This window comes from Mustela nivalis (assembly GCF_964662115.1).
Source record: "Mustela nivalis genome assembly, chromosome: 10".
Taxonomy (NCBI): domain Eukaryota; kingdom Metazoa; phylum Chordata; class Mammalia; order Carnivora; family Mustelidae; genus Mustela; species Mustela nivalis.
Window position 1 is genome coordinate 95,276,368 of NC_139029.1, and position 13,270 is coordinate 95,289,637.

Here is a 13,270-nt window from a genome sequence, read left to right on the forward strand (position 1 = left end):
AATTCACTAATAAAACCAACTGGAAAGACAGCTTTCTTTGTGAGAAGGCTTGTGAATTTTCTTCATTTTTATTCAATTTTTTATTTTTCTTTTAAGATTTTATTTATGTATTTATTTTATTTATTTTGAGAGCGAAAGAGTGAGAGAGAACACTAGCAGAGATGAAGGGAAAAGGGAGAAGCAGACTCCCCACTGAGCAGGGAGCTGGAGGTGGGGCTTGATTCCACCACCCTGGGATCATAACCCAAGGCGAAGACAGATGTTTGTCGGACTGAGCAACCCAGGTGCCCCAATTTTTATTTCTCTTGAGTCAATTTTAAGGTTTTTTTTTTCCAGTGAATTTGTCTATTTTAATTGAAATTATCATATTTATTAGTATAAAAGTGTTCGTAATTCTTCATTTTGTCCTTTTTATATCTGTAATATCTATAATGATGTTCTTTCTTTAATTCCTGATTTTGAATTTTTTTATTGAATAGCCTCATTAGGGGATTATGGATTTTATTAATCTTTTCAAAGAATCAATTTGGCATTATGAATATCTTGTTGTCTTTTACTTTTTTCCTGCCTTCTCTTTTCTTTGTTTTTAATTTATTCTTCTTTTTCTAGATTTTTAAGGTAAAATGTCATCATTGATTTTAAACATTTCTTCTTTTCTTAAAAAAAAAAAGCTTTAAACTTCCCTTTAAGCATTTCTTGAGAAGTATACTGACATTTTGTTACACTTTCCAATTTTCCTTATGATTTTTTCTTTGAGACATGGGCTATTTATGCAAGTGTTGTTATATTTCCAAGTATTGGGGAATTTTTCTAGATACCTTATTGTTATTGATTTCTAATTTAATTTTACTGTAGTCAAAGAATATGCTCTGTAAGACATTAATCTTTTGAAAGCATTGCAAGTTATTTTATGGCCCAGCATATGGTCCAACTTGGGGAATATTCCCTGAGCACTCAAATGTTCATTCTGTTGTTACAGGGTAGAGTGTTCTATAAATGTCAGTTAAGTCAAGTTGTTGCTTGTACAGTCCAAAACCTTTTATCCTTACTAACTTTTTAATGTACTTGTTCTATAAATTACTTAGAGAAAGTTATTAAAATCTCCCACTATAATTGGATATTTGTCTATTTTTCTCTTCAGTTCTGACATATTTTGCTTCTGTTATTAGATGCATTTATATTTAGAATTGTTATGTTTTCCTGATGAATTGACCCTTTTATCATTGTGAAGTGTCCCTCTCTATATCTGGAAATATTCCTTGACTTCAAATTTATTGGTACTAATATAGCCACACCAAGTTGCTTCTATCTACTGTTTAGTTGTATATCTTTTTCTTTTTTATTTTTTTAAAGATTTTTTTTTAATTTATTTGACAGAACACAAGTAGGCAGAGAGGCAGGCAGAGAGAGAGGAGGAAGCAGGCTCCCTGCTGAGCAGAGAGCCCGATGCGGGACTCGATCCCAGGACCCTGAGATCATGACCTGAGCTGAAGGCAGCGGCTTAACCCACTGAGCCACCCAGGCGCCCTGTATATCTTTTTCCATCTTTGACTATGAACCTGTATGTGTGTTCTTTGTATTTAAGCTGTGTCTCCTCTGTATATGATATACCTGAGCCTTGATTTTTTTTATCCTATGTGAAAATTTATCTTTTAAGTAAACTATTTAGTCCACATTTATTTAATGTAGTTATTGATATCGTTGGGGATGACTACCATCTTGCTATTTCTTTACTACTTATCCCATCTGGATTTTTCCCCCTTTGTTTTTCCTTCCCTGCCTTTTAATGTTTTTTGATTAATTGAACTTTTTTGCTATTCCATTTTATTTCTTTACTGGTCTTTAAGCAGTATCTCTGGAGATTTTTTTCTTGTGGTTGCTCTAGACATTACCATAGATTTTGTTAATTTGTCATAATCTACTGATAATTAGTATAGTGATACTTCACATGGATTGTGAGACTCTTGCAACACCATATTTCCATTTACTCCTCCATCCTTTGTGCTATTATTGCCATATATTATACTTCTACCTGTATTATATGCCCTACAAGATATTCTGGCTAATGTAGTCTTTTTTATATATATACATTATCTTTTTTTATTAATTTCTTTTCAGCATAACAGAATTTATTGTTTATACACCACACCCAGTGTTCCATGCCATTTATGCACTCCATAATACCCACCACCTGGGTCCCTCAACCTCCCACCCCCCGCCCCTTCAAAACCCTCAGATTGTTTTTCAGAGTCCATAGTCTCTCATGGTTCACATCCCCTTCCAATTTCCCTCAACTCCCTGGCTAGTGTAGTCTTAAGCAGTCACTTATCCTTTAAAGAAATTAAGAGGAAAAAATAAGGTAGTGTTCTGTTTTATGCTCTGCTTTCATTCCTGTAGATCTGAATTTTCATCTGGTATCATTTTCCTTCAGCCTAATAACTACACTTTAGCATTTCTTTTAATGTAGTTTTGCTGGCAACAAAGTCTCTTAGCTTTTATTTATCCAAAAATGCTCTATTCCACCTCATATTTTAAGGATATTGTCATAACATATGGAATTCTGGTTGATGAAATGTATCATTCCATTTCTTCTAGCCTTCCTTACTTCCTCTGAGAAGTCAGCTCTAATAGATTATTTGTGTATCCCAGTATGTTGTGCCCCCTCCCAGCTCTGGCTGCTTTTAAGTTTTCCCCTCTTTTTTCCTTTACTTTTTAATTGGTTATTAAAATATAGTTGACAGGGGTGCCTGGGTGGCTCAGTGGGTTAAAGCCTCTGCCTTTGGCTCAAGTCATGATCCCAGGGTCCTGGGATCCAGCCCCGCATCAGGCTCTCTGCTCGGCATGGAACCTGCTTCCTCTTCTCTCTCTGACTGCTTCTCTGCCTGCTTGTGATCTCTGTCTGTCAAATAAATAAATAAAAATCTTTAAAAAAAAAAAGACATAGTGAACTCAAAAAAATATATAGTTGACATATAATATTACATTAGTTTCAAGTGTACAAAGTGATTCAACAATTCTATACATTACTAAATGCTCAGTATGGTAAGTGTAGTGAACCCTTGTCACCATACAATGTGACTATATTATTGACTATATGGTGCTCAACTTTCCATCTCCATGACTTATTTACTTTATAACTGGAAATTTGTACCTCTTAATCCCCTTCACCTATTTCGTCCATGCCCCCATTCACCTCTCCTCTGGCAACCACCATTTAAGAGTCCGTTTTTTGTTTGTTCATTTGTTTTGTTTTTTCATATAAGTGAAATCATATGGTGTTTATGTCGCTCTGACTTATTTCACTTAGTAAAATACCCTCTAGATCCATTCATGTTGTCATAAATGGCAAGATCTCATCCTTTTTAATGGATGCGTAATATTCTCGTGTGTGTGTGTGTGTGTGTGTATCCCACTCTTCCATATCTTCTTTATCCATTCACCTACTGATGGACACTTGGGTTCCTTCCATATTTTGGTTAGTGTAAATAATGCTGCAATAAACATATAGATGCATATAGCTTTCTGAATTTGTATTTTCATTTGTTTGGGCAAATATCCAGGGGGATTACTGGATCCTTCGGTATTTCTATTTTCAATTTTTTTAAGAACCTCCATACTGCTTTCCACAGTGGTATCAATTTACATTCCCACCAACAGTCCATAAGGGTTCCCTTTTCTCCACATTCTTGCCAACACTTGTTATTACTTGTCTTTTTAGTAGTAACCATTCTGACTGGTGTTAGATGATATCTTATTGGATTTTCCTGATGATTACTGACATTGAGCATCTTTTTATGTGTCTGTTGGCCATCTGTATGTCTTTTTATAAATTTTTCTTTGAATTTAATGAGTTTACATAAAAAAATCAGGTAGTTATTTTACATTTAAGGAATAAAAATCTTTTTAAAAAATACGAAGAATGAAAGGATTTTAACCACGTTTACATTTCTTTTTGTTATAGTTTTTAACAATTCATCTCATCTTATTGCAATGTGCAAATGCATCTGCAGCTCCCATTACAATCAGGAATCTAAATTTAAGGAAGGACATTGTTTACAACAGCCCTCAGAGGCAACTGATTTACTTTCTCCTAAAAACTCTATGGTATATAAGCATTACATAATAATGTTATTTAACCAACTTTTGTCATTAAGAATCACCACCAAAGTTTTCTGGAAATGTGTTCACATAAGAACTAAATATTTAAAAGGTGAAATGTTCCTTATTCTAACTTTAGCAAGATCTTTCTTTTTCATTGTTAAGAAATACTTGAGTAGCTTTAAAGCAAAAGCTGTTAAGAGTAGAGTCTAGATAGCTAAAACCATACTCCTGAGTTCAAACTTACAGGTAAGTCTTTTGCAAATAGTCCTTTTTTTTTTTAATTAAATTTTTTATTTTTTATAAACATATTTTTATCCCCAGGGGTACAGGTCTGTGAATCACCAGGTTTACACACTTCACAGCACTCACCAAAGCACATACCCTCCCCAATGTCCATAACCCCACCCCCCTTCTCCCAACCCCCCTCCCCCCCAGCAACCCTCAGTTTGTTTTGTGAGATTAAGAGTCACTTATGGTTTTCTCCCTCTCAATCCCATTTTGTTTCATTAATTCTTCTCCTACCCACTTAAGCCCCCATGTTGCATCACCACTTCCTCATATCAGGGAGATCATATGATAGTTGTCTTTGTCTGCTTGACTTATTTCGCTAAGCATGATACGCTCTAGTTCCATCCATGTTGTCGCAAATAGCAAGATTTCATTTCTTTTGATGGCTGCATAGTATTCCATTGTGTATATATACCACATCTTCTTGATCCATTCATCTGTTGATGGACATCTAGGTTCTTTCCATAGTTTGGCTATTGTGGACATTGCTGCTATAAACATTCGGGTGCACGTGCCCCTTTGGATCACTACGTTTGTATCTTTAGGGTAAATACCCAATAGTGCAATTGCTGGGTCATAGGGCAATTCTATTTTCAACATTTTGAGGAACCTCCATGCTGTTTTCCAGAGTGGCTGCACCAGCTTGCATTCCCACCAACAGTGTAGGAGGGTTCCCCTTTCTCCCCATCCTCGCCAGCATCTGTCATTTCCTGACTTGTTTATTTTAGTCATTCTGACTGGTGTGAGGTGATATCTCATTGTGGTTTTGATTTGTATTTCCCTGATGCCGAGTGATATGGAGCACTTTTTCATGTGTCTGTTGGCCATCTGGATGTCTTCTTTGCAGAAATGTCTGTTCATGTCCTCTGCCCATTTCTTGATTGGATTATTTGTTCTTTGGGTGTTGAGTTTGCTAAGTTCTTTATAGATTCTGGACACTAGTCCTTTATCTGATATGGCGTTTGCAAATATCTTCTCCCATTCTGTCAGTTGTCTTTTGATTTTGTTAACTGTTTCCTTTGCTGTGCAAAAGCTTTTGATCTTGATGAAATCCCAATAGTTCATTTTGCCCTTGCTTCCCTTGCCTTTGGCGTTGTTCCTAGGAAGATGTTGCTGCGGCTGAGGTCGAAGAGGTTGCTGCCTGTGTTCTCCTCAAGGATTTTGATGGATTCCTTTCGCACATTGAGGTCCTGCATCCATTTTGAGTCTATTTTTGTGTGTGGTGTAAGAAAATGGTCCAATTTCATTTTCTGCATGTGGCTGTCCAATTTTCCCAGCACCATTTATTGAAGAGGCTGTCTTTTTTCCATTGGACATTATTTCCTGCTTTGTCGAAGAGAGTTGACTGTATAGTTGAGGGTCTATTTCTGGGCTCTCTATTCTGTTCCATTGATCTATGTGTCTGTTTTTGTGCCAGTACCATGCTGTCTTGATGATGACAGCTTTGTAATAGAGCTTGAAGTCCAGAATTGTGATGCCACCAAGTTGGCTTTCTTTTTCAATATCCCTTTGGCTATTCGAGGTCTTTTCTGGTTCCATATAAATTTTAGAATTATTTGTTCCATTTCTTTGAAAAAGATGGATGGTACTTTGATAGGAATTGCATTAAATGTGTAGATTGCTTTAGGTAGCATAGACATTTTCACACTATTTATTCTTCCAATCCAGGAGCATGGAACATTTTTCCATTTCTTTGTGTCTTCCTCAATTTCTTTCATGAGCACTTTATAGTTTTCTGAGTATAGATTCTGTGCCTCTTTGGTTAGGTTTATTCCTAGGTATCTTACGGTTTTGGGTGCAATTGTAAATGGGATTGACTCCTTAATTTCTCTTTCTTCTGTCTTGCTGTTGGTGTAGAGAAATGCAACTGATTTCTGTGCATTGATTTTATATCCTGACACTTTACTGAATTCCTGTACAAGTTCTAGCAGTTTTGGAGTGGAGTCTTTTGGGTTTTCCACATATAGTATCATATCATCTGCGAAGAGTGATAATTTGACTTCTTCTTTGCCGATTTGGATGCCTTTAATTTCCTTTTGTTGTCTGATTGCTGAGGCTAGGACCTCTAGTACTATGTTGAATAGCAGTGGTGATAATGGACATCCCTGCCGTGTTCCTGACCTTAGCGGAAAAGCTTTCGGTTTTTCTCCATTGAGAATGATATTTGCGGTGGGTTTTTCATAGATGGCTTTGATGATATTGAGGTATGTGCCCTCTATCCCTACACTTTGAAGAGTTTTGATCAGGAAGGGATGCTGTACTTTGTCAAATGCTTTTTCAGCATCTATTGAGAGTATCATATGGTTCTTGTTCTTTCTTTTATTGATGTGTTGTATCACATTGACTGATTTGCGGATGTTGAACCAACCTTGCAGCCCTGGAATAAATCCCACTTGGTCGTGGTGAATAATCCTTTTAATGTACTGTTGAATCCTATTGGCTAGTATTTTGTTGAGTATTTTCGCATCTGTGTTCATCAAGGATATTGGTCTATAGCTCTCTTTTTTGATGGGATCCTTGTCTGGTTTGGGGATCAAGGTGATGCTGGCCTCATAAAATGAGTTTGGAAGTTTTCCTTCCATTTCTATTTTTTGGAACAGTTTCAGGAGAATAGGAATTAGTTCTTCTTTAAAGGTTTGGTAGAAATCCCCCGGGAAGCCGTCTGGCCCTGGGCTTTTGTTTGTTTGGAGATTTTTAATGACTGTTTCAATCTCCTTACTGGTTATGGGTCTGTTCAGGCTTTCTATTTCTTCCTGGTTCAGTTGTGGTAGTTTATATGTTTCTAGGAATGCATCCATTTCTTCCAGATTGTCAAATTTATTGGCGTAGAGTTGCTCATAATATGTTCTTATAATAGTTTGTATTTCTTTGGTGTTAGTTGTGATTTCTCCTCTTTCATTCATGATTTTATTTATTTGGGTCCTTTCTCTTTTCTTTTTGATAAGTCGGGCCAGGGGTTTATCAATTTTATTAATTCTTTCAAAGAACCAGCTCCTACTTTCGTTGATTTGTTCTATTGTTTTTTTGGATTCTATTTCATTGATTTCTGCTCTGATCTTTATGATTTCTCTTCTCCTGCTGGGCTTAGGGTTTCTTTCTTGTTCTTTCTCCAGCTCCTTTAGGTGTAGGGTTAGGTTGTGTACCTGAGACCTTTCTTGTTTCTTGAGAAAGGCTTGTACCGCTATATATTTTCCTCTCAGGACTGCCTTTGTTGTGTCCCACAGATTTTGAACCGTTGTATTTTCATTATCATTTGTTTCCATGATTTTTTTCAATTCTTCTTTAATTTCCTGGTTGACCCATTCATTCTTTAGAAGGATGCTGTTTAGTCTCCATGTATTTGGGTTCTTTTCAAACTTCCTTTTGTGGTTGAGTTCTAGCTTTAGAGCATTGTGGTCTGAGAATATGCAGGGAATGATCCCAATCTTTTGATACCGGTTGAGTCCTGATTTAGGACCGAGGATGTGATCTATTCTGGAGAATGTTCCATGTGCACTAGAGAAGAATGTGTATTCTGTTGCTTTGGGATGAAATGTTCTGAATATATCTGTGATGTCCATCTGGTCCAGTGTGTCATTTAAGGCCTTTATTTCCTTGCTGATCTTTTGCTTGGATGATCTGTCCATTTCAGTGAGGGGAGTGTTAAAGTCCCTTACTATTATTGTATTATTGTTGATGTGTTTCTTTGATTTTGTTATTAATTGGTTTATATAGTTGGCTGCTCTCATGTTGGGGGCATAGATATTTAAAATTGTTAGATCTTCTTGTTGGACAGACCCTTTGAGTATGATATAGTGTCCTTCCTCATCTCTTATTATAGTTTTTGGCTTAAAATCTAATTGATCTGGTATAAGGATTGCCACTCCTGCTTTCTTCTGATGTCCATTGGCATGATAAATTCTTTTCCACCCCCTCACTTTAAATCTGGAGGTGTCTTCGGGCTTAAAATGAGTTTCTTGGAGGCAACATATAGATGGGTTTTGTTTTTTTATCCATTCTGATACCCTGTGTCTTTTGACAGGGGCATTTAGCCCATTAAAATTCAGGGTAACTATTGAGAGATATGAATTTAGTGCCATTGTATTGCCTGTAAGGTGACTGTTACTGTATATGGTCTCTGTTCCTTTCTGATCTACCACTTGTAGGCTCTCTCTTTGCTTAGAGGACCCCTTTCAATATTTCCTGTAGAGCTGGTTTGGTGTTTGCAAATTCTTTCCATTTTTGTTTGTCCTGGAAGCTTTTAATCTCTCCTTCTATTTTCAATGATAGCCTAGCTGGATATAGTATTCTTGGCTGCATGTTTTTCTCGTTTAGTGCTCTGAAAATATCATGCCAGCTCTTTCTGGCCTGCCAGGTCTCTGTGGATAGGTCAGCTGACAATCTAATATTTTTACCATTGTATGTTACAGACTTCTTTTCCCGGGCTGCTTTCAGGATTTTCTCTTTGTCACTAATACTTGTGAATTTTACTATTAGGTGACAGGGTGTGGGCCTATTCTTATTGATTTTGAGGGGCGTTCTCTGAACCTCCTGAATTTTGATGCTCGTTCCCTTTGCCATATTGGGGAAATTCTCCCCAATAATTCTCTCCAGTATACCTTCTGCTCCCCTCTCTCTTTCTTCTTCTTCTGGAATCCCAATGATTCTAATGTTGTTTCGTCTTATGGTGTCACTTATCTCTCGAATTCTCCCCTCATGATCCAGTAGCTGTTTTTCCCTCTTTTGCTCAGCTTCTTTATTCTCTGTCATTTGGTCTTCTATATCACTAATTCTTTCTTCTGCCTCATTTATCCTAGCAGTGAGAGCCTCCATTTTTGATTGCACCTCATTAATAGCTTTTTTGATTTCAACTTGGTTAGATTTTAGTTCTTTTATTTCTCCAGAAAGGGCTTTTATATCTCTCGAGAGGGCTTCTCTAATATCTTCCATGCCTTTTTCGAGCCCGGCTAGAACCTTGAGAATTGTCATTCTGAACTCTAGATCTGACATATTACCAATGTCTGTATTGATTCGGTACTGCCTCTTGTTCTTTTTTTTTGTGTTGAATTTTTCCTTCTTGTCATTTTGTTCAGATAAGAGTATATGAAGGAGCAAGTAAAATACTAAAAGGGTGGCAACAACCCCAGGAAAATATGCTTTAACCAAATTAGAAGAGATCCCAAATCGTGAGGGGGGAGAAAGGGGATAAAAAGAGGTTCAAAAAGGAAGAAAGAAAAAAAAAAGAAGAAAAGAATTAAAAAAAAACAAGTAAGAAAAATATAAAAAGAAAAATATATATATATTAGATAAACTAGTAAAAAATCGTTAAAAAAGAAAAAGGTAACAGTTAAAAAAAAATTTTACCAGAAGGCGAGAAAAAAACAAAAAATGAAAAAGAAAAAAAATTAAATTAACTGCAAGACTAAAAAAAATCACAGGGAAAAAGCCATGAGTTCCGTGCTTTGATTTCTCGTCCTCTGGAATTCTGCTGCTCTCCTTGGTATTGAAACCACACTCCTTGGTAGGTGAACTTGGTCTCGGCTGGATTTCTTGTTGATCTTCTGGGGGAGGGGCCTGTTGTAGTGATTCTCAAGTGTCTTTGCCCCAGGCGGAATTGCACCGCCCTTAGCAGGGGCCGGGGTGAGTAATCCGCTGGGGTTTGCTTTCATGAGCTTTTGTTCCCTGAGCGCTTTCCGTAGAGTTCCGGAGGACGGGAATACAAATGGCGGCCTCCTGGTCTCTGGCCTGGAGGATCCGAGAGCCCAGGGCCCCACTCCTCAGTGCGCCCTCAGAGAACAGCGCCAGTTACTCCCGTCTGCCTGACCTCCGGCCGCGCTCCGAGCTCACCGAGCCTGTGACCGGTTCAAGGTAACACCGAGCTGTGAGCTTACTGTCGGCTCTGTCTCTGTAGCCGGTTTTCCCGTTCCAATATCCGCAAGCTCTGCGACACTCAGACACCCCCGATCCTTCTGTTACCCTGCGGGACCTGAGGCCACGCTGACCCCGCGTGGGCTTCGCTCCGGTTTAGCCTCTGGAGCGATGTCCCTCAGCGGAACAAACTTTTAAAAGTCCTGATTTTGTGCTCAGTTGCTCCGCCGCTTGCCGGGAGCCGGCCCCTCCCCCCGGGGTCTATCTTCCCGTCGCTTTGGATTCACTTCTCTGCCGGTCCTACCTTTCAGAAAGTGGTTGTTTTTCTGTTTCCAGAATTGCTGTTCTTCTTCTCTTCGATCTGCCGATGGATTTTCAGGTGTTTGCAATCTTTAGATAAGCTATGTAGCTGATCTCCGGCTAGCTGACGTAGTCTCAGCCTGCTACTTCTCCGCCATCTTGACTCCTCCTCAAATAGTTCTTGATAAAATATCCTCCCTGCCCATCTCCCTGCCCTGGATCTTGTATTGTTTCTTATAAAACTTTGGTCAAGAATAGAAATATATCCAGGCAGATGTATGTGCCATATGAAAGCAAGAACAGTACAGCCAGCTAATGTCTTTGGGTTTTAGAAATAGAAAGCAATTAAAATGTACTCAAAGTTACATTAAGAAAAGCTTTCACAGGGTAATACTGAAACAGTCACAAAGGTTAAGAAAATACTGATAACAAAGTGCAAATGACTACAATGTTAAAATAGACAAAAACTATTATACAAGAGCCTCTTTTTTTATTTTTGAATTTTTTTAATTTATTATTTTTTTTAATTTAATTTTTATTTTAAGCATAACAGTATTCATTATTTTTGCACCACACCCAGTGCTCCATGCAATCCGTGCCCTCTATAATACCCACCACCTGGTACCCTGACCTCCCACCCCCCGCCTCTTCAAAACGCTCAGATTGTTTTTCAGAGTCCATAGTCTCCCATGGTTCACCTCCCCTTCCAATTTCCCCCAACTCCCTTCTCCTCCCTTTCTCCCCATGTCCCCCATGCTATTTGTTACGCTCCACAAATAAGTGAGACCATATGATAATTGACTCTCTCTGCTTGACTTATTTCACTCAGCATAATCTCTTCCAGTCCCGTTCATGTTGCTACAAAAGTTGGGTACACAAGAGCCTTTTTTAAAATAAAAAATAAAGAACACACATGAGTCGAGATCGTTTTCCTGTTCTACTCATGGATTTTAGTCTTCATATTCATAGGGTTGGTTGTGTTGACATCTAGTAGAGTTTCTTATGACATCTGATGAGGCTTCATTCCACCTTCAGAGGATGGTCCTTCCCCAAAGAGCCGCTCAATTTGGGTCACGTCTTGGTCACTGTACGAGTTCAAAGTAGTGCAGTATTGCCATGACGTGCTGAGGCATGAAGATGTAGCCTGTGTACAGGGCCATCCCCATGATCGAAACCAGCACAGAATTGAACACAGTCCTCTCCCAGGGCTCCAGCATGCAGAGCGCCCTGACCAGCAGATACTGGTAGTAGAACCAGGACATTTGCTTCCAGGCCCATGCCAGTGCCATGCCCACCACAGGCCTCCCTCATTGAGGTTGAGCATCAGTCTCTGTATGTCTTTTTTGATAAAATGTCTATCCAGGTCCCTTTTGCCCATTTTTAAATCAGATTGTCTTTTTGGTGTTGAGTTGTAGAAGTTCTTTATATTTTCTGGATATTAACCTCTTATTGGATATATGACTTACAAACATCTTTTTCCATTCAGTAGGTTGACTTTTCATCTTGTTGATGGTTTCCTTTGCTGTGCAAAAGCTTTTTATTTGGTGTGGTGCCAATAGTTTATTTTTGTTTTTTTCCCCTTTCTTGAGGAAACACGTCCATAAGTGTGTTGCTAAAATCAATGTCTATTACTGCCTATGTTTTATTTGAGGGATTTTATGGTTTCAGTTCTCAAATTGAGGTCTTTAGTCCATTTTGAGTTTATTTTGTGTATTATGTTAAAAAAATGGTCCAGTTTCAATTTATTTTGCATGTAGCCATCCAGTTTTCCCAATGTCTTTATTTATTGAAAAAATTGCCTTTTCCTCATTATATATTCTTGCCTCCTTTGTTATAGATTAAGTGACAATATAAGTATGGGCTTATCTCCAGATTTTCTCTTTATTTTTTATTTTCAGCAGTTTGCCTATAATTTCCTGAATAGGAATTGAATTGATGAATATTGAAAATTGGACCAGTATGCTCAGATTGTAGATTAAATCTCTTGAATCATTTCTTTTTTTATATGCTCTGTTTGACCTCATATTTTCCCAAATAAAGAAGTCAATGAAGGCCTTGGCAGTGTTGAGATTATATATTTAGAATAAAGAGGTGGGGGAAAAAAGCCATGAGAAAAGATTAAAGAAATATTATATAAGAAATCTGGGAGGAATCATGAAGAGAAAATGCACAGATATCTAACAATAGTTAAATTGATCTTCAAAAAGGTATGTTCACCCCCATGTTCATTGCTTCATTGTTTATAATAGCCAAGATATGCAAACAACCTAGGTGTCCATTGATGGATGAATAAGTAAATTAATAAATTGTGGTATATATACTATGGAATGTTGTTCAGCCACAAAAAATTATGAAATCTTGCCATTTGCAACAATATGGTTGGGACTTGGGGACATTTTGCTAAGTGAAAGAAGTCAGCCAGAGAAAGAAAAATTCCTATGATTGTTCTTACATGTGGGATCTGGAGACACACACATACACACACACACACACATGCTCATAAATATATAGAACAGGTTGGTAGTTGCCAGAGGCAGGGAAAGGGTGGTGGGAAAAATGAGCGATCATTTTTTTAGTTTAAGTAAATTGAATAATTTTTTTAAAACATTTAAAAGATTTTTTAAAATTACCTTATGATTGAGTAAATCCACTCCTACCTATGTAACCAAATTATTTGAAAGCAGGGACTCAAAAAAGAAGGAGGAGAAAGAAAAAGAGTTCTTAGAAATTAAAA

The 13,270-nt window shown here is 37.6% G+C and overlaps 1 pseudogene across 1 annotated transcript; it reads right to left on the reverse strand.

The window, feature by feature from the left end:
• Positions 1-11,476: 11,476 nt before the first annotated feature.
• On the reverse strand, positions 11,477-11,825 carry LOC309842169 (serine palmitoyltransferase small subunit A pseudogene; annotated as a pseudogene). The gene has a single exon. The product of its transcript is annotated as a serine palmitoyltransferase small subunit A pseudogene (transcript).
• Positions 11,826-13,270: the final 1,445 nt, after the last annotated feature.